This window comes from Accipiter gentilis, chromosome 16, assembly GCF_929443795.1.
Source record: "Accipiter gentilis chromosome 16, bAccGen1.1, whole genome shotgun sequence".
Taxonomy (NCBI): Eukaryota; Metazoa; Chordata; class Aves; order Accipitriformes; family Accipitridae; genus Astur; species Astur gentilis.
In genome coordinates this window covers 28,967,481-28,989,442 of record NC_064895.1, presented here as the reverse complement: position 1 = coordinate 28,989,442, position 21,962 = coordinate 28,967,481, and the positions used below count along the sequence as shown (strand labels likewise).

The following is a 21,962-nucleotide window of genomic DNA, read 5'->3' as shown; positions in this document are numbered from 1 at the left end:
GAGGTTCGTTCCAGGACTTCTAAGCTTCTATTAGGAAGATTTCTGAATTTGAGTTGAGGGATTGTGTAGACCTGTTAGAAGTCCTTGCTAGCAGACTTGACCTTTCGGCAGCCTGGAACAGAGCACACTGAGCAGTGCAGTTGACTTTCCCCTGGCTGGGGAAATTGCAGGCAGGCTTTCTCATAGTCTAGCCTGCCTTCGCCCCTGTGTTCTACGCTCTGTGCGTTACTCAATGGAAAGATGGCACCTGTATTCAGTCTGGGGGCTTGACCATGGCTATCTCCAATCTCCAGCATGTTCCCATTGCTTCCCTATGTGTGCTTCTTATTTGCCTCCTCTATTCAATATGCAAATGGCAGATGGTTTTTCTTCTTTGGTTTCAAGACCTTCTCATTGGAGCCTTTCAGCCATTCAGCCTGTCAGCTTCACAAACTAGTTCCCTTAATTACCTCGACATTTCTTTTTGAAATTGAAAACCTTGCAGACCTGCTTTTATTTTGCTTAAACTGAACCATTTTGTGGAAAATAGGCTTGAATTGAGTGATCACAAGCAGCTTTTTATTACAACATCCTCACTATTTGCTGAAAGTCTACAGCAGAATCACCTCTCGTTTGCTCAGTGCCTATTTTGTAAAGAAGTCGGTTGCCTATTACATCCCGGACATACAGGGCCCTGCTGTTAGTATTTGTTCTTCGTTCTATTCTGGAATTTAAGACTCCCTTATCAGCCAATTCCTAGGAGTATTTCTTTCTCTCTCTTGTCATTTTTAAAAGCTCTCTGCACACATCCAAATCCAACGGTGGGGTCTCCAGCGGACCTCTAACACAATCCCAGCAGACAGCCTTTTACAGTCTTTTCCCAAAGTGACTTTAATCCAGAATGATCGTTTTATGCATGCTATCGCTTTGGATTTCTAGCAAACACAGATGATTCACTCAGTTCACAGAAAGCACCATGGAGCAGTGTCCCAAAAGATTATTTAAATAGAGTTTTGGAAGTGGATTTGGGGTTAACTGTGGGTAGTGTGTGTGCTCAGGTCTGACTTTGGTTTGGGACTTTGAGGGTGGGGGTTTTTTCTTAACCGCCTGTGTACATGTTTATCAGCCTTCTTTACTATATGATGACTATAATTTCTAACAGGTTCTTTTTCTGACAGTCATGTAGGAAGAATTGTCCCCAGTTTACATTGTAGGAAGAATTATCCCCAGCTTACATTGTGGTAACTGAACCCGGCGACAAATGAAACAGCTGGCTTAAGCACATAGGTCTCTGTGAGTGGAGTCTGCGTTCCCTGAGTCTTCTGTCTTTTTGAGCACTCTCAGCAATCTGGCAGGTTGTCAAGGCCCCTCAAATTGCGTTGACTCAAGGGTGAGCTGAAGTGCGGGAAACTCGCAGCCTCGAGTCTGGTAGCCTGGTGCAACAAAGCACACGCTTAAAATGATGCTTTCGTACTTTACTGAACTGCTTGTTTTGCAGTCACTTTAAGTTTAGACAGTGCTGAATGCTTAATTAAAAAAAGTGCTTTTGGTAGACAATAGTGTAATGCCCAAGCTATGCTGCAGTTACAATATATAGGTGTTTGGGGATTATGTTATATACAAATGAAACGATTGTTTCTTTTTAACTCCTGTTTAAATATAGTTCAAATTATGGAATATTTCATGGAACAGAATAAGCTGTTGCTTGCCAGCTTTTTTCATACCAGTGGTTACCAGATGCTTCTGTATTTATATCCTCGCCATCTGTTCCAGGGTGGAGTTTGGGGGGTAGTCTAGGTATTTGGATGTGTCTTCTTTCTTGGGTATCTCTGGAAAACCTCAAAGCATCTGCTTTGAGATGAAGGGGATGCATGGTTAGTTGTAATATTCAAGGAATTCAAGGGAATTTTACAGAAATGCAACTGATTCCTTAGTGTAGCAGGGCTTGGAAGGGGAAGGAGCCTTAAGCAAAGAGGCAGCGCTGGTATTTTGTGCCATTACTCAGTCATCGCCAAGATCCACTTGGAGTTTTGCTTGGCTGTCACCAGGCTGGGTTGCTGCTTCCTGCTTTGGATGGCGTCTTTCTTAATAGTCACTGAAATTTCCAGGAGTATTGCAATATGGAAGTCTCTTAATGGGAGGGTTTTTATTATTTCTGTAGATACATTTTATATAGAAATGTTTAGATAATTTTTTTGATGCTGGGTGACTCATCTTTTTTTTTTTTTTTTTTTTCTTAGAATGGCAGAGCTAAGTCTAGCTAAAAAGAGAAGCAAAAATAGCAGGTACAGACACGTTTACTCTCTCTATTGTACATCCTGCAAGGGTCCAGGTGAGGATGGGAGAGCAAATACACTCTGTAGGATTGAGAAAGTAGCTCGGTTGGTTATGTAGCTCCTTTGCCAGGAAGCCACTCATATAGTGGCTTGTGTGCAACATCTCTCTGTTCTTGGGCTACCACCATCGCTGGTGGTAACAGCTTGCTGTTAATGTACCTGGTTAGGCTTGATATACACACACAAAATGACTCTGCATGACTCAAAGCGTTTAATTTTTTAGGTAACTATAAAAATGCAAAGGAAGTGAGGGCTAGATTCACAGAATTATAGAATTACCGGGAGCTTTTATAGACACAAAGGGAAGAAAACCTGCTCTACCTTCACCCACTCACACTGTGTCTAGTTCCACCAAAGCCTGGAGTGACTTGTCATACTGAAATTGGTTTGCTGGTAGTTTTGAGGATGGGGAAACCCACATTCTGGTCAACAAACTGCTTGTGAAAAATATTCACCCAGTGCTAGTAACAGGCTTCGGTTGCTAATGATCTGGGAGATATTGGGGGAGGAGGGAAAGCTAAATGTCTCTCTACCCATCCTTCAAGCCATCTGGTCTCTCACGGTTTATTTGTAACCACTGTCCTAATCTCTCTTAACTTACTTCTTTGTTGCTGAACTATGAAAATTACCCTTTTAGGCATTGTGGTTCTTGTGAAGAAAATAACATAGTGTGGTTACGTATGGTTTTATAAACAAAGCATAATACAGTCATTTAATTAATTTATCCAGAATGCTTATTCTTAATCAAATGTCTGGCAGTGCAACGCAACATACTCCAAGTGTGATCCATAATATTCCACCTTAAACACAACCTTCCACCCTGTTTCTTGCCTCATGATTTTTCTTTCAAATAGCTAGGTAAAATAAGAAACACTAACTGTTCCTCCATTAACAAGGGAACGGGCATTTTTTTCCTCACCCCATTTTACTACCAGGCACTGTCCTCCAACATCCCAGTATCTTGCCAAAAGCTTTCACTGCTTTTATAAACTTCCTTTCTCCTGCTGTCAGGATCTGGTTCCCCTGTGCAGGATGCTGACAGTTCATTGTATTTGCTCTTTGGATCCCAGCTGGGGCTGCACTGGGTCCAAATTAGGATCAGCATTTGGGAGGGAAAAGTCTGTATGTCGGTGTGTCCGTTCCATTCCAACATAGATACTGCCACTGAGTGTTTCACTTCGCGCTCTAGTCCTTGCTATGCTTTATGGCCAGCAGTAGGGTGTATAGTTACAATACTTCTTGTGCCCATGGGGTCTTCAAAGTGCTTTATTTAACCATACCGAGATGCCTTCACCTACCACTGAAATGCAGCTACTTACGCTGCAAAGCCTGGCAGCTGCTCTAACAGCAGGAGCAGACCACCGCTTTTATGACATAAAGTAAGGAGAAAAAAAAAAAATCCATATCCATTTAAAACTGCAGGGAGAATGTAAATTGTCAGAATGTAATTACCTAAATTGGAATTTGGCCAGCATTCCAGATTAACATTTCCTCTTGTGAAGCATGCCATGGGATACCTGATGGCTGAAAGCAGTCAGAGTCTCAGCAGGATTAAAAATTGAGCTTTCCTGTGTAGTTGTTCCGTAGTAGCTTAGAGATGTATATTATCTATTTAGCACCTATAGCACCCTGGGGCTAAAAAGTGACTGAATCCTATGAAATCTGATAGCAGTGTCTGAGGTTAGGATTGTGGTCTAAAAACATTCCATGAAACTTGTAAAATGTGCAGATGGTCCAGCCTTGGTACTGTCTCCTGTGGAAGGAAGGAGAAAGAGGTTAAAAAAGATTTACCAGAAGGACTGCAGCAGGGAAAAGATGAAAGTTCAGGGTCCTCCCCTTAGATTGTTGTTCCCTTGAGGAGTGATGGATGTTTTTCTGAGGTTTATTTCAGGCCATGGAAGCGTGCCATGGAAACGAGCATTAGCTGGCTCTGAAACTCCTTCATACCTGCTTGAAATGACTCGATGTAATTTATAGCAGATTGGAGACACCAGTATGTTGGATGTGAGAAATGGATGCTTACGAGTTAAGTGGGATGAGGAAGAGGGAATTTGGTGTGGGTTAGGAAAAGAGGCAAAGTGGGGACCATTTCAAGTAGAGAAAACGAGGACACAAAGGTGTGATGGCATTCACTGTGTTCAGTTGCAGCTGCCAACTGTAGAGTTACTTAAAAGGTAATATAAAGGAGGTTCCCAGCATGAAATCATACATAGGTGTCAAATAAGTTGTTCTGTGAGCAGTGGGACTCATGAAGCCAGTTTTTCTTAGATTTTGTCTTTTTCCTATAGCCTCTGACTGCCGCCATTTCTTCTGTCTCCTAGGGTGTGTGCCAATCACAGGCCCTCACCCCATTTCCCTTTCTCACCACCCCCAAACCTCCCTCTTTCTTGTCTTGTCCTTACTGTAAATCCCCAGATCCCTCCTTACTGCTACTTCCCTGGCAGCCCCCGGCACCCCCTGAATCCCAAACCTCCCATCACTGTTGAGGCTGCTTGTTGGAAATACACCACTTGGATATCTGGCTGGGAGCCACGCACAAGCTGGCTGCTTGGTTGATGAGAAGGTCAAACTGAAGGGACAAGATCTGAACTGCAACTGCATTTTGGGTGTCTTTGCATTGCACCCGCGTGCTTTCATATAGCAGGATCTAGTAATTTTTAGACCTCTGCCCCTCTGTCAGATTCAACTACAAGTCACCAAGGACTTTCAAAGTCTTTAACAACAGGACTGGCACTGTGCAGTCAGTCAATGCTCTGCATTAAGGCTTGTTCCTTTGGGAAACCAGGCTGAGAAGCTGGTAGGAGTATAAGGCTTCTCCTTGCTAGGAAAGGAGTCAGGCCACTTTCTGTGCAACATATTTTCTTGTTTAAACTATTAATCATCATATGTTATAGGCTCCGCCCACTAGGATCCACTTCTGACATGAAAATTTTACGTGTGTTCTTGGATAGTCTGTAAGAGAAAACAGAAGCCCAGATAGCAGAAAGGGTGGACAATGAGGATATTTGAACACCGTAATTGTTCTGTTGGGATATTGCAGTTGAGCAGTGCATTTCTGGCTTGGTGGAAACTGAAAACTCCTCTTTAATACTGATCTCCTATTACATTAGAACAAGAAGGGTAGTACACAGAGAAGGGGATTAAATCTGAAGATATCTTCGTCAATATAATGTGTAATAGCCTTGATAGCGCATTGTAAAAGAAAGACTTGCCAGACTGGCTGCTGATCCTGACAGCTTGTTTTATTTTGGGATTTGGGAGAATTGTTCTCTTGAGTTGTGTCCTGATGTACACATTCTCCATTTGTGTTTCTTCCTCAGCAAGGTCCTGAAGGGAATTTATTGTCTCCCCATTTTCTCATGCAGAGCTCCAGGTAGAGCAGGGTGGAACAGCAAAACCTCAAGCTGTGGCAGAGTGGGAACAGATGTGTGTGCTAGGAGAACGTGGGTGTGTTCAATAATTTGGACGTTAATTTTGTCTTTATACTGTGCAATGTAATCATAGTCTAACTTTTCCTGAAAAATATAAAGTATTGTTTCTTGGAGCTTTCGAACCTGCAGTACCTATTCCTGCCCTTCAGTATAGCACATTCTCTGCTTGTGAGATTGGATTTTGTATTGTTTATCAAAGGGTAGTCCCTGTGCCCCCTGCCTTAACCGCTGCTATTTTTTCATCTCAGTAAAAAAGTTAGTTTCTCCTTGCATTCTTTACACATGTGTAAATGACTGTTAAAAAGTGCAGAGTGGCGGAAAAGTGGTTTCTCACAGTTTTGAAGTGCTCATGTTTTATTAAAGCTGAGATTCCTGGAGCTTTGTGGCTACACACTGCAGTTGCCACCTTCTCCACTCCTACAGAGATGAAACCCCATTTCTTCCTGTGAAAATTCTCTAATCCCCCCAAAGTTGTCAGTTTCTGTGCTCTGGGGTGAGATTTGATTCCTGTAGATATGAATGCCTTTCATGGGGCCCCTAAAATACAAAATTACAGTTGAAGTGCATAAAGCAAGGAAGCAGAGTACTGAATCTGTTTGATTTGGCTTTGTTGTGAGAAGATGCTGGCACCGTCACTCGCCTTTTTTTTCTCTCCCCTTTATTTCCCCATTGCTTTTTTTTTTCCTGTCGCTTCAATCGCCATCTGTTGCATGGTATGTTCAGTACTTGTCGCCCTATATTTTACATAGCTGCTGTGACTTAACAACATTTACCCACTAATGCCATTTAACACCACGCTAGTATTTAAAAGCACTTTGTCCAGAACGTGTGATGATTTGTGCTGTTAATGCAAACCCACCAGGCTGGATCTTGATGCAATTTTGTAACAAATTCCAATCTGTAGTGGTATTTCAGTACCTGTAAGCAGGCTCTGCAGTCCGTGTCTTTATGGCTTTAGATCAGCCTCCCACAATATAGTTGTTTTCATAACCTCTTTTGCCAGCGAGTCACTTGGACGCCTGGCTGGGGGATCAGCGGCAACCTTGCGGTCACCTTGGCGGTTTGACCCACACGGCTGAGGCGTGACTGAGCTCTGTGGGTGCACCCCCAGCCTCGCAGGGGTGCTGGGGGAACAGCCGGGGAAGGACAGGGCTGCTGGGACGCGGCAGCCCCTACGAGGCAGCGCCGGGCACTGAGAGGACGGCGGCTCCTCAGGGAGGAGGGAAGAGGGGGACCGGAGCACGCGCCTGCCTTTAGGCGGGAAAAGCTCCTCCGCGCAATGCGCATGCGCAGCGGCAGGTGGGCGGGCTCCTGGGAGGGGGGAGAGGAGCTGCTCCGCCTCCTCCACCATTTAAAGGGACAGAGCTCGCCGTCGATTTGCCGCCTTACTTCCTCCGCAGAACCGGGAGAGGGCGGGTGGTAACTGTGCGAGCCCGTGCCGGTTGGGGTCTTTTCTCTCCGCGCTGGAGACGGAGCAGAGCTGGGGAGCTTCGGCTACTCTCGGCAGGTTCCGGAGCCAAGAGTCTCCGCCTCCGCGTTTCTGTTCCCCGCCCCTTCAGCCCTTCGGCTAGCTCCGCCGCCGGTTCGGCTATCTCCGCCCACCCTTCGGATAAGGCCGTTAAGTTCCGCCACCACTTCGGCAACTTCCGCCGGCTCGGTCGGAAATGGCCGAAGACGTGAGAGATCCAGCGGTTTAGGGGAGAAGACCGGCCGGCTTCTCGGAACAAACCAACTGTGTCCGGACCGGGGGGGGGGGGGAGCAGGGGAGGGCGGACGGAGGGGGGAAGACAAGGCAGCGGCTATGGCTCCCCCCCCAGCCACTCGCGGAGGGCGGCGCAGCGGGCGCCGGGAGCGCGGCTCCGCCAGGAGGGTGAAGTGAGGGCGCCGAGAGGTAGGGCGGACCGTACCACGGACTCGGGTAGGGGGGTGTGGGGGGCAAGAGCGACTGGCGGCGGTAGCACACCCCCCTACCACCCCCCCCGGGGGGAGCCCGTGGGGCCGGGTGAGTTGGCGGGAGTGGTTCAGTCCGGAGCAAGACCCCTGAGGCGGCGGCGGGCCCGGCTGGGGCGTCCCTGAGGGACAGTCCGGGGGGGGGCGGGGGGGGTGGTAAGGACCCTCAGGGCTGGGGACACCGTGGGGGGGTCCTTAAGGGCTGGGGACACTGGGAGGGGGGGCCCTCACTGGGTGAGGGACATTGCGTGTGTGTGTGGGTCTCACAGGGTGAGGGACGCTGCGGGGGAGGGGGTTCCCTACAAGGCTGGGGTCTCTCATGGCGGGAGGGTTGCAACGGCACCTGGCTCCCAGGCGCTGCTGACAGGCTCCAGCCTTCCCCCCTGCCCTCCTTCCCGCCTCTTTCAACTAACTCTGTGAGGGGCCGGGGCGCAGGCGGCCCCCAGACCCCCTCGTCCCGTCTCCCCTGGCTGCCTGCGACATCTCCTGGGCTTCGTGAGGGGGACGTCGCGTCCCCCATGGCCGGTGCGGTCCCGTTCCAGCCACTCGGAGGAAGGTTTCGGCGTGGGGGCTTGAGGCCTAGCGCCCGGTCCAGCTTCGACGGTCACCGACAGCGCTGACCCCGACGCGCTTGTTGCTGTCTCGCAGGGTTGTCCCGCATCTTGGAAACTTGACAAAGCCTTCGCGCTCGCCGCTGCCTGTGGTGGCGAGTTCCACCGGATCGGTGCCTGCTCCCTGTTGCTCTTGCTGGGGTTTTGCCTTGCGAGGTGGTGAGGACAGAAACGACAAGGCTGTTGTCTCTGGGCTTCTCAGCGTTTCTGGTACGCTCGTGTTGCGCTCCTGTGAATTGTTTGCTGAAGTTGAGGTTCATGTTTTTTGTGGTTTTTTTTTTCCCCCAGCTGTTTTCCCCACATGAGGTCTCTTCTTGTTCAAAACCATAGGGGTCTTTCCTCAGTCAAAAATTTTACCTGTGTGAGGCTAATACATTGCTACTGGCTGCTTAACACCCCATTATTCTGGTCCAAAACGAAACAATTTGGAGCCTGGAGGAGTTGGAAATGGTTAAAATGGTATTAAGGATTCATGTAGGTGCTGGGAGGCATCCTAGGTACAGTGTTCTGTTGCTGTGTGTGTTAAAATTCAAACATTGAGAGTCTCGTTGACTAGTTTCTGGTCTCTTGTTGCTTTTGCACGTGCCTGATAAATTGTGTGTGTTGATATCCCGATATGATAGCTTGGCTTTAAAATGTCTGGGTTTCTGTGCTGTGAGTCTAACATCTGTATGAAGAAGACTAAAGAACTTTGTTTCTTGAAATGAGTGTCATGTGCAGGTGATTATGATTATCTTACAGATATTTCTGTTTTCATGGAGAAATCTATTATATTTAAGATAGTAAGGTTCTTGGAACACGGGGTGTGTTTTGTACATTGTCGGGTTTTATCAAGTAATGAGTAATCTTAAGCTAGTTTCTTATGCAGAAGTAGCATCAGAAATGAACCACAGTCTGGTTATGTGGTGATGGGGAAAGAGAAGTGTTCTCCCCCTGAGGAATCCCTTAACTTCATGTACCATCAGAGAGTCCAGTTGTTACAAGCAGCTTTATCTGTGTTCACTCACGGCTTTGGGATGCCTCTTCTTTTCAGTTTTTCATTCCAGAAACTGGAGTTTGCATCAGTTCAGCTCAGTGTTAAGAGATTCAGGAGCTGGGGTAGTTGACTGTCTTTATTTGAGCACGGTACAGCCAAATTCTTCTGGCAGCTCAGCTGTGGTACAGACAGTTCTTGAACTTCTTGCTGTCTTGTTGCAGAAGGGAAGTCCAAAATAGTTTTCTGAAATTCTCTAATTTTTCAAGTGGAGACTGTTAGCTCTCATGTTTGTTTGCATGTGAAGATGGATTTTGGCAGTTGTCAAGTCAGAGCAAAAGCAGCGAATACACAAACCAAGAAAAACATGATTGTTGAATTGCCTTCACTTAGACCGTTTCTCAATGATGCACAGCAAAATCAGAGGGCTGTTTCTGTGCTGTTAAGATGGGGAGAGGAAGATCATCATCATCATCGTCTTCTCTTGCATATTTGTAGCGTGGATCTCTGGGACTATTCAGCCAAGGAGTTGAATGTTGTTGATGCATTCCTAGGGCTTGCTTGCATATGTGGAGCCAGAGCCCATCTTGAGTCTTCTTACCATGACTATTATGTCCTGAAATGCTGTGATACCATCATCTTAATTTTTAGAGTTTGTCTCTCTCCTTCTGGCTGTGTGTATTTATTCTTGTTTCCTTTCAGTCTCTGCTACCTGATTTTTCTCCTTGCTGTTTGACTCCTATCACCTCTCCCAGTAACCTTGCCTGTTTTCCCAGGGCATTCCTCCCCCTGCCCACAACAATGATTTCACTGGGGTGGGAAATGCAGATAACCATGTATGCTAGTTGTTTGAAGCCAAGATCACAGCAGTCAAAAGTGACTTGCTTGGTTCCTAGTCCAGAGGCAATTTTTCTGCTTTGGAAACCCCACAAAAATACAGAACTGGAAGGGACCTCCTGATCATTGGATCCCATCTCCTAATCAGCAGATAGGTCTTCCCAGTGCTTGTTGTCTCGCTTCTCTACCTGTGGTCTGTGCTAAACACCTCTTTTTGGGCAGGAACAGACTGTGACCATTTTGAAGCAGTTCCTAACTCTGGGGTTTTAACCCAGGGTGGGATTTTTTCTGTTACTGTAACGAACGAATCCTAACCCAGACTGGAATTTCTATGTTTTAACAACCCAGCAGGTAAAATAAATGGGGATTTCACCTGCCTTTTTACAAGGAAGCAAACAATACTTGTAAGCATATTTAGATATGCGCCATTTTGGTACAGATAACTATCTCTGCTAGTATGTGACTAGGCAGTAGGGGAAGCATTCACATGGGATTTGAGGGCCACAGCTGGGACTTCCAGTTGTCTTGTGTAACCTGTGCTGACACAGGCGGCGCTTGCTGGGCTAAAGCGAGTATGCTTGCAGATCTGTGGTTGCAATTTAGACATATCCTCAAAAGCAAAGAGCCTGTAGTTTTCTTCTTGGAGAATACTTGAAAGTACTGTTTACTCGGGATTGTCGTGGTTGAGTTTGGCTCCTGCATCTTAGATGGCTGTTTGTCAGATGCAAATGATGTTGGTGGATGTTCCCCAAGAAGAGGTGCAAAGCCAGTCTGAGGTTTTGGTGTTTGTTAGGAAGGATAAAGACGTGTACAGCTCCATGGCTTACAGCTAATCTATCCCTGGATTGTCTGCGTGTAGGAAGCCTTGAGTGCTAGCTGACCAGGTAAATTGATGTTATTATGCAGCAGTTGCAGGGCCAGTTTTGAAGTGCAAATTAAAATCCCATTTTTGTGAAATCATTGCTCTTAGTTAATTGATGTTTGTTACCTGCAAGAGCAGTTTAGAAGACTGACTAATCTGTCACAAATGGTTTGAAAGGACATTTTGTATCTTCTGCCTTGACATGCTGTATATTCCTTACAAGATTATTGCAATTTTAAAGCAAGTTCCAGTATCTTTATTTTTTTTTAATTTAGCATTTGCTGAGGAAGTTTACAATATCCAGTCTTTCATATAAGAAGTGTGGAGGTGTGCTGTGCTCCCTCTGCTGGCATCTGCCCCTGCTGACTCGTGGTGAGTGGACATCAGTTTCTCAGGGCTATGTTGACATAACCAACACCACTACAAAGTGACCTGTCCCTCATTGATAAAATCAAGTGAAATACAGAAAATCGAGACTCATAAATCCAGAAAATTAATCTTTTATGTTTGGCGGGGGATGGGGTGGGTGGGGATCCTAAAACTTCAAACCAACAGCTAATCTGTGGTCACTGGTGGATGTAAAGATTTTGTTTTCTTTTAAGGCACATGTTTTAATGAATCTCAGAGTTTCTGCCCTTACAGTCAGTTTCTTAAAAGGTTGGGAGTTGCCTGGAGTTGTGTGTGTGTGTGTGTGTGTGTGTGTTTTCTCTGCCTGTCCCCTGCCCTCCATCTTGCCCATGAATTAAGAAAGTATGCATTAAGAAAGTGTGTCACATTTCTAATGCAAATGTCTGCCTCAGAGTAGTATCAGAACATGGGATTAACCCACAAATGTAAGAAACCCTCTCAAGTTTCTTCTAATACAAAATGCTAATAACATTTCCCACTGTGCAAGTAACATTTCTATTTCCTTTTTAATGTACAGTTTCCAGCTGGTTAGCCTTTTATCTGTCTTGTTTCATAAAATGCTTTCATTTATGATCCAAAATACTTGTAGGTGTCTTCTTACCTGACTTTCTTAGGGATAGTGGCAGTACAGGTAGCCTGAGGTTTGTTTCCAATCCTGTTGTGTTTTGGTACAAGTGTTGCTGTGCTGAAGTGTATATTCTGACATCTAACTCTGTAGGATGAGCTTTCTTACTGTTTTGTGCTAGTCCTTCCGTGTGACATGAAAGGGTTCTGGAGCTATGTAGTCATCTCAAATCTATGCCAATATATTGGTCATCTATGAATTCATTTGGAAGTGAATTATATTTATTTGAAAGCCAAAATGCCATGGAGCAGAAAATAAATTGTTCTATGCATGTGTTGTCTTTCTTAAGGAACACTTCTCGACAGGTTGAGTACTTTCTAACTCCAGTCAAATAGATAATGAATTAAAGTTTGGCAAATTAATTTGGAAATTGGGTTCTCTGCTTGTATAAAGGCAGTACAATTAAAACCATCAACACACTCCATTACGTTGTTCCATCAACACGTCTCAATTTTAAATGTGAAGGTAAGCTTTTCTTTTCCCCATCTCTTACGTACTCCACATTCTGAGTCCAGATTTGCATGTGATGGAATTAAGCACGTCACTGAATGTGGGAAAGATTTCTTTATCTTTTCCTTCCTTGATTAAATGCCTCCGCATCATATGTAATGCAGGGGTGCATCAGGATGAAATTTGTAGACGTGTTTTAGTGTTTCTATTATGGGCATGAGGAAGTAATTATACTGCAGGTCTGCTCTGTGTAGGCACTTGGTGGGAAGTGATGTGTTCTGGACTGTGTTGGTGTTGAGTGGAGTATATGCTGTGGAGTACTGCTGACATGCAGATGACGCCTGGAAAAGGTTGGCATGAAAGCGTTGGAGCTTGTGACAAGAAATGCTGCCAAACAAGTGGGGAGCCTCGGAGTTGAGAGCAGAGCCTAAATATATAGAGCAATGGTGTAAGCCTCTTTCTAAGGGGTCTATAAAGTCTAAGCAAAGCAGTCCTGAACTCGCTATTGGAAGGCGTTTGTGTCTGCAGGGAAACTTGTACAGGTCTGCAAATAAAATAGGCCGGAAACCTTTGATATAAGTGGAGTAGTAACATCAAAGCTGTGATGTGTAACCAGCAGGCGGGCAGAAGACAGGACAGTATGATCCTGTCTTCCTCATTTAGAGGTAATTTGCTGGCCAGAGATAACATGCAGTACAGGAGCCCATTGACTCCCAGAAATGCATTGTACATTTAATAATATGTGTAAGTGAATAGGTTAACATCATTCTGAGATTTATTAATAAAGATAGCAGTCCCATAGCAAATGGGAAGAAAAAACCCCAACCCATGCCTTGTTTAGGTAAGATATCTCTTTCCTTAGGCATCTCTCCTGGGAGGACCTTGGTACTTGTAAATGAATCTGCCGCCTACCTTGTGTACCTTCATTTTAATGTGGGGATTGAGGAGGAGCCAGCTATTGGAAAACCAGCCAGAGATGGATGTGTTGGAAAGTTGCCACTAATTACTGTGGCGTCTGACAATTAGCTGTTGTTAAGCCTTTCCTTGCAAGTTCTCAACCGTGCATCGGGAAACAAAAGCAAGGACCTGGAGAAAGGCAAGAGCTGTCCTTGTAACGATCTTGTAAAAAACATTCTGGGCAGTTGTTATTTTGTTAATCATACTAAAACCAGAACATAGAGTTGATTCTGATGGGGTTCCTTTCTAGTGGAGCAGGCAGGATTTGATGGACCCAGAAGCTCTTTGGTTATTTGCTGTTGGGCTCTGTCGTAGTCTGCAAACTTCTTATGCCTCTTACCTATAAAACAGCTTTGAGGCTACCTTTCTTCACGGGAAAGCTGTAAATGAGTAACATCTACAAAGTGTTATTGTTGATGTTAATCTTAGAATTCTTAACAAAACCTAAGATTTAATGAAAGTAATAATAAAAAGATTCAAAGAAATCTTGTAGTTTCTCGCATTTGTCTCCAGGGTCTTCTGACTTTGTTTTTACTTTGTGGCAGTGATGAATAGCACCAAGCCTTTTGCAGGTGTCTCAAGGGTGTAGTTAGTTAGGAGTAACAATTGAGCTGGAGCTGGTAGGTATCTCAAGGCTTTTGTACAGAAGCTAATTCCCCTCCCCACCCTCAGGAATCAGACCTGCTCTTTCTCTGAAAATGACTTTTACACTGCTAGGACAATGGGGATTTTGATTGGAAAGGCCAACAACACAGTTATTTCTTCCATGTCAAAGGAGATGTTGGGGAAGAAGAGGTTTTTGCATCAGTTGAATGTCTATCTTACTGAGCTTGCATTTCAGATGATGTTTCTTGGGCAGCAAGGCCCACAGCATCTTCCGGAGTAGTTTATACAAGTACGACCCAGGCTTTGCACTGACTTGTGTCTCTGTATAATTCCATTGACTTGGAGGGAGTGACATGTAATCTCAGATCTTGAGTCTGTTTTAATATGCATTTCTGATCTATAATACATGCGCAGACAGGGCAATCCTTTTGGTTACCACTGAAAGCAGCTATATCTGGGACAGAAAGTGGCAGCTGTTTGACAAATGTCATAGAGTAGGTATTATAAAAAGAACCAAAGTGAATTTCCTCTTCTTAAAACTGATTAAAGCAAAAGCAGTACTGCGAATGTTTCTTGTGAGCTTAATGCTGCTGCTTTGCAGGGTTGTCTTGCTTGGACGCTTTGCTGTCCCTGTACCTATTCTTAGCGTGTTTACCAAAAGCTGTTGTGTGCATATTGAGGGAGCGCTGTGTTAACTCCCACTGTATACGGACTATTTGTATGTTTACGTGGAGCCTTTGGGGGAGGGAGGGATTATGCTTGAGCTCTTCTGTCACCTTCTCCTGCTTCTGTGCTTTATAAATCTTTAGGAAACGGAGGTTAACGTTTCCATAGTATCTGAGCGTATTGCAGTGCTTCTGTGAAGTACTGCCCGGTACTTGTTGACACTGACCTTTGAATTCAGGACTCATGGTTGAACTGACTTCAAAGCTTGCTGCTGGAAGGGATGGCCTTGGTTCCTTTCCTTCTCTCAGCTCTGCAGTCCTTGTCATTTATATGATGCCTCAGTGAAGTGACTCAGGTTGATAATCCAACAGCAAACTGCTTGTGGGTTTTTTGGCGGGGAGGTGAGGGGTTGGTTCCCTTAGTAGTAGGATTTGGGAGGGAGGTTGCTAGGTGCCCCTTCTCCCCTTTTCTTACTGTTTACTGTCTTAATGATCCTGCGTTAGGATATTCCTGTCTTGATTCCAACCTGGCTCCCCCAAGACATGAGGTGTGAGCGCTGGCAGTGCCCGAGGAAGAGACCCACTCACTTGTCAGGGGGCAGGGAGTATCTGTGTATTTTGATATTTTTACCCAGGTCTCATACTCTGAATTTTGCTGCCCCAAGGCTATGAGGGATAGACGCCCGGTAGGAGCCTGCCTGTTTCTGTTGCTGAAAAGGCAAAGCAAGAGAGGCAGAGCAGTGAGAAGCTATGCTTGCTGCTCATTTGCTGCTGGAGGGGATGGTAGGAATAGGCATGTGCTACTTGGGGAGGGCAATGTCTGTATGTGCTTGGCTGCTTCCCCTGGCAGCAACAGGAGTGGCTGAACATTGCAAGGCTTGGGCAGATGTAGAAGAGGTAGTGGGACGGTGACAGAGCTGCTATGCTGTGTCAGAGGTCTGCTCCTGCGCTCTTTTATCTTTATTGCAAATCTAGAGTCTGCTCATGACCAACGAGGGTAATTTAATGAAGCAGGGGGACTTGTTATAAATGAATGCGCTGAATGGACAAGAATAGTTCGCTGTTGTGTATGACTATGAAGGTCACTAGAATAGGATGCTCATTTTTCAGTTCCTGCATGCTGCTGGGTGAAACCGAGGTTTGTGCTGACACATGCAGTTCTTATTAATGGGGACTGGAGTTGCACTGAAAGAAGAAAATGCCTTGTTTTGAAGGCTACTTGGTAGCGAGACAACTGGAAAGACATGTGGTATTGGTACAAATCTTTTCAGACTTTGGTGGTTCTTTTTATTGCCTGACTTCTTATTCTGAGGCCTTCTTACTATGACTTCTGCTCTTCTGTTATGAGAAGTTAAATTAATAATCTCCCTTATTTCCCATATATGGGAAGGAATGTCTTCATTCTGGTCCAAGTTTAACTGCAGATGAGATCTGTTTTGGTAACTGCGTTATGCAAAAGCAGAGGGAGAGGAAGAGGAAACAAACAGTTGTGTAGCCTACTCACTTTGAAATGCAGTTTTAATGGTTCCCTGGTATTCATGTAATTATTTAACTGGCTATGCGATCCTTGGGATTATTACTCTTTCCAAGTAATAACTAGACCAGTAAAGATATCTTATTAAATTGAAAAAAAGAATTGGCATATGTTGTTTTCAGTATTGCATTTTAGTAATTGTTTACAATGACCTTTTGGAATCTCAGAGAGAAAATTTATTTGCTTGACTTTCTCCCAGAGCAGCTCCTGGCTATCTTGATACAGAGCGGAATTGAGTTGTTTTGGTTTTTTTTAATTACATTCTGACAGCAAAGCCTATTCTTCTGTGTGTGTTATAGTTCTGGCTTTTTTAAAGGTTAAGCTGTCTTTAACAGGACTTCCACAGATGTACTTTTGAAACTTTGGGGGATTTTGTTGGGTTTTGGGTTGTTTTTGTTTGTTTTGGGTTTTTTTTAGCCAGAATTGCTTGTCCTTGGTGTTATTTCAAAATAATGCTTTATTTATGGATTAATCTAAGGAGAAATTTCTCACTGTGTTTTTAAATGTCTAGAGGTGTGATGATGAAAAGGTGGTGGTTTGTTGTTAGATTTTTGTTTGGGGTTTTGGTTTGGGTTTTTTTGGTTTGTGGGGGTTTTTTTTTGTTTTTTTTTTGTTTTTTTTAGCTTAAGAGGTTGTAATGTGATTAGGTCATAGAACCTTATCAGGTTTTAAAAAAAAAAAAATCCTTTTTTTTTTTTTTTTAATAAAGTTTTAGCAAAAGTTTTGTGAAATCTCGTTCCTTAATGTCACTGGATTGTGGTCACAGCCCACTGTGGGTTTGGTATGTAGGAAAATGTCAAACATTTGAGAGGGCCTCACTCCAGACTGTGTGTCTGTTTGAAACCTCTTCTTGGGGATGAGACCAATGGTTCCTCCTTTTACCATTTTGAAATGTCTCTTCTGGCATTCTTCCTCTTTCCTTTCTAAAATATGCCAACTCTTGAGATAGAAGGGTCTGAAAAACAGATTGAGTGAAATCTCTCAGATCAACTCAAGTGTTTAAGTATGAGTTTTCACATGAGAGCCCACTGCACTGTGTGTTTTCTGAAGCTGTACTTGGAGAGGCTATGAGAGCCTGGTCCTTCAAATACACCAAAGAAAGCTCTGTGAAAGAAGGGTCAAAGAGCGGGTGCTACAAAATTAGGTTTCAGCCAAGTTTTGAGAAACAAAATTGTACCGACAGAGATCTGCATCTCTCAAGGGAAGATAAGTCTCCAAAATGAGTGTCCAAGCTGGAACAAGAGAATAGACACTGGAAGTATCTCCAGTAGTTCAGTTTGCAGCTGGTCCTTCCCTGCCTCTCAGTCTGGTCGATTAGGGCACCATGGTATCTAGAAGGACTGAAATGCTGGAGTTATTTGCATAGATGACAGAAGTGAGTGGAATAATCAAATGGGACCCGACCACGTGTCTCCTTAGATCCACGTTGAACTGGAGCTGGGGGAGCTCCAGCATGTGTGATTTCAGCCCCCTAATCAGTCTGGTTTTTGCACATCATAACTTGAAAAAGTGGGCTTTTCATCCTTGAATCTGAATAGACAAAACCTGAGGGGCACTCTGTATTTCCTGCTGAATTCCAGATAAGATCTACTGTTTGAACTTGCAAAGCAGTTTAGGTGTGTGCTTCCCTGCTTGCAGGGCTCCTGCAAAAAGTTTGATCCACCCCTTCATTTCGCTGAGTCTGTTAGGAGTGAATGGTGTTCCTCCAGCTGTGAACACAAGAATGGTTTAGCTTTAAAAAAAAATAAATAAAAAATTTAAAATATCCCCTGCAAACAGATGATGTAATGCCCAAGCTCCATGTTTAAACAGTGGCTAATTTGCCAGGGGATAAACCAGAGTTAAATCTGTCAGGCTTTCTAATTCCCAGATTCAGCAGAGCTTTGTTCTTCATGTTTTCAAATGCAGGATATGAATGTGTGTCCAGGGCTGTTGGTGTGATTTCCTTCAGCTTCTGTAGCTAAAGAGTTTGTCCAGGGGCAAGAGAAAATGTTGCTATAAACCTTTTGTTGCTATAAACCTTGATAGGTATCTTTTTGTTTTTAAGTTTTACTCTGCAACTGAATTAAAAACAAAACCATCCCTTTAGTGAACTGCTGCACTGCAAAACAGGGTTTCTTCTGAATTTGGATCTTGTGTCTTTGCAGGCACCTTCCTTTCACCAAGCAAGATTAGCTTCCTGCAAGGTCCCAGGGTCACTGCTGGGTGGGAGGCTCCATGCTTTGCAGCTGGTTTGTGCTGCAGGTGGACTGTTTACTTCGTGTTTGGAGTCTCCTAGACAGTTATGTACAAAACAAGGAACACTTAGTTTTCATGCAATGCAGCTTTTTCTTTTTTTTTTTTTTTTTTCTTAATGAGCAGCTTTCTCTGCTGGTGGCAGCTCTGACCCAATAATGCTTCATATCTGCTGACAGGAGGGGACTTAGCTGTGGTTGGTTGTGTAAGAGGGAGGTTTGTATCAACACTTTTTTTTTTTTTTTATTCCCCCCCTGGGTTTGTCTGTTCAGTGGGATTTTTCACTGACATATTCCTTTAATCTTCAATTTTGGCACCATTTCCCAGGACTCGTGTAAACAAAGAATTTTGCTAACTAGCAGGATGAACCCGCACGTGCAACGGGGTTGGAGAGATCGAGAAGCTTTAGTATCTGCCTGTGATGATGGAAGAGGGAAGAAGATGCTATCATGAGAGACTGAAGTGACAGTTAAAGGAATGGTTTCTATCTTCTCTACCTTTTTATATTGAAAAGCAAAAAATGTCAGTTTTCTAACTTGGAGCAGCTTCATATTAAAAGTTGACACAGTCTTGGGTAAACCTATTTCTTTGCGATGTCATTAACTAACTTGGCATGCTGGATGGTTTCAGCAGTTTTTCTTTCTCTAAACAGTGCTGGCAGAAAACTGAGAGCAAGTAGCGCTGACACTGTGCTTGGTCTGGAGATGTTGCTCTGGAAAACAGTCACTTTGGGAGAGATCGCATCTGTGAGGAGACGTTGCTGACTCACAGCATCGATATCTGCTGGGATGTGCTTGTTTTAAACAACTGGATTTCAGAAGCTTATAAAACTTGCAGAAGGGGGTGGGAAGCTGAGAGACTGTCCTGCAATTGATGGTTTCTTGTTTTTTCCATGGTTTCTGTTGAAAACTAAGAGTAGTGGGCTGGTTGCAACTTATGGTGGAGTTGTGCTTAATCTGTTCTGTTTATTATTATTTTATTCCTCACACTCCGCTTGCTCACTTGACTTCCTCCTCTTTGGCCTTGTTTTCACATAAATCGTTTTTGTCAGAATTTCCTTGTTCTCTGCCAGCTGTGAAGATACCAGAAAACATTAACTGCTCTTGAGAACTGCTCAGAGGTGCATGGTTTTGCAATGGAGACTGGATTTAGGTGGAGCTTCTTGTATGGGCTGAACCACCCTATAGCTAGCAGTGATGGGGATGTGTCCGAGTAACTGTGGACTGGTGCAGACAACGGGCCTTTTGTTTGATTGCCTTAGCAACCCTGCCTCTCTGAAAGATGAGATGTTCTCACTTGCACGTAGTGTTGTTCGCAGGAAGGCTGGTTGTTTCTCATGAAGCAGGCCTGGTTTGGAGGACTGATCTCAGGAGGCAGTGGTCCTCCTGTTCCCTCAACCCCTTTTTTTAACAACAGGAGGTCTCCAGCCAAAAGAAGTCTGTGGTTATCTAGTGTTTGTCCCCCAAATCCCAAGCAGCGTGTCCTGTTGTGTCTCATCCTTTGCTATATCTGCTCCTGGGGGCACAATGCTCTGAATTTAAATAAATTGTAGTCCTTGCTAAATATCTGTCAAATATTGACTTAGTCTGTAGCGTGAGCTGACTAAGCTGAAATTAATGGTGTAATTCTAGCTTGTTTGGCACGTGTGTATAGGCAGTTTCATTGCAGATGGTAGAGGAAATTACGATCTTACCTTGACTCCATCTCAAGGGGAGGAAAGAGAAGCCTCGGGCTTATAATGGCAGTAAGAAAAGACTTGGCGGAGACGTTGGGGGGAGTGTTTGTAAAGATGTTATTTGAGGGTGATAAAAACTCTTCCTAATGAGTGAGGTCATAAGACAAAATTGAGGAGTTGTTAATTGTGTGCTATTGCAGATGTCTTGAAATGATCTCCTGTGTTCTGGTCCATTGCCATACCCCTGGGATAATTTTTCTTAATCTGTTGAAAATGAGATCCAAAAAATGAGACAATCTGGCTGTTTGAGGTTTCGGCATAGATCAGCAGACACAGTGCTGGCATCTGCTGGCTTCATGTGTTCTGTGGATGCTTTACCCTCTGTGGAGACAGGGGTATCTAGAAAGAGACCGTGGCATCTCCTTTCCTTGCGTTGAGGAGATATGGACAACTCCATGTGTTTTTGAGATGCTACTGCAAAATGACAAAGCACTGATGCCTCCAAGCAAAGAAATGGAGATGCAAAGAGGTGTCTGAAGTCATATGAGTCATCTGAATGAGCTGATGGCAAAACTGGAGCTAAAACATGCAACTTCCCTTGTGTTTCAGAGCTACTGTGCAGCCTGTCCTTCGAACTCCTGGGAAGCTTGTGGGTTTTTGAGGTTATCTTTGAGAGGTTTGTTGCTGGCATAAATGAATTGTGAGATTCAAAACAATAAAGGTGCAGCTTCAGGACCAGTCCTGCTTGAGTGACTGCAGGGATCTCTCTGCTGGTACTGTGAATCTGCTGGAAGCTTATGTAAATGGTGAGCTCGTGAGTTGTTTTTAAGACACCTTTTTTTCTCTTTACACTCCCCCCCCCCAGCTTTTTGCTGCAGTTTTGATGCAGGCGGTAAGATCTCCATTGTAGCTTTCAGCTTTGTGGGCTCTTTATGCCTGCAACTGATCAGTTCCTAGCTGATCTTCAGTAGCCTGGGGAGCAAATGTAATGCGGCAAATTCATTATATGCTAAAATATTTATCATATTACTGTAAAGGTCACTGAAGGCAGTGAAGGCTCAGAACGATACGGTCCTGTATCTTTCCAAAGATGGTATCTGTCACCACTCTCTTCTGAGAGCAGTATCTCTTGAAGTACCTGGAATAACTTACCCTTGGCACATGCTTCTTGAGCTATGTGCTTGGATCTTCCATAGAATTGTAGAATCACAGAATTGCTTAGGTTGGAAAAGACCTTTAAGATCATCAGCTCCAACTGTTAACCTAGCACTGCCAAGTCCACCACTAAACCATGTCCCCGAGTACCACATCTACACGTCATCTACATGCCCCCAGGGATGGTGACTCCACTGCTTCCCTGGGCAGCCTGTTCCAGTGCTTGAACAACCTTTTCGGTGAAGAAGTTTTTCCTCATATCCAATCTAAACCTCCCCTGCCGCAACTTGAGGCCATTTCCCCTTGTCCTATCACTCATTACTTGGGAAAAGAGACTGACCCCCACCTGGCTACAACCTCCTTTCAGGTAGAGAGCGATAAGGTCTCCCCTCAGCCTCCTTTTCTCCAGACTGAACACCCCCAGTTCCCTCAGCTGCTCCTAATATGACTTGTGCTCTAGACCCTTCACTGGCTTAGTTGTCCTTCTTTGGACACGCTCCAGGACCTCAACATCTTTCTTGTATTGAGGGGCCCAAAACTGAACACAGTACTCGAGGTGCGGCCTCACCAGTCCCGAGTGCAGGGAGATGATCCCTTCCCTGGTCCTGATGGCCACATGATTTCTGACACAAACCAGGATGTTGGTGGCCTTCCTGGCCACCTGGGCACACTG

At 44.5% G+C, this 21,962-nt stretch overlaps 1 protein-coding gene across 9 annotated transcripts in view; it reads left to right on the top strand.

The window, feature by feature from the left end:
* Positions 1-21,962, top strand: part of EXTL3 (exostosin like glycosyltransferase 3) — a 159,897-nt gene that overhangs the window by 17,018 nt on the left and 120,917 nt on the right. For 6 of the 9 annotated variants that reach the window (XR_007508360.1, XR_007508353.1, XR_007508359.1 and 3 more), the window contains exon 1: positions 7,535-7,637. The exons of 1 other annotated variant lie outside the window; for it this stretch is intronic. The gene's annotated coding sequence lies outside the window, so the exon portion shown is untranslated. Of the gene's footprint in view, positions 1-7,534; positions 7,638-8,344; positions 8,518-21,962 lie in introns of those variants that run through there. 2 more of the 9 variants (XR_007508355.1, XR_007508356.1) reach the window with 1 other exon arrangement.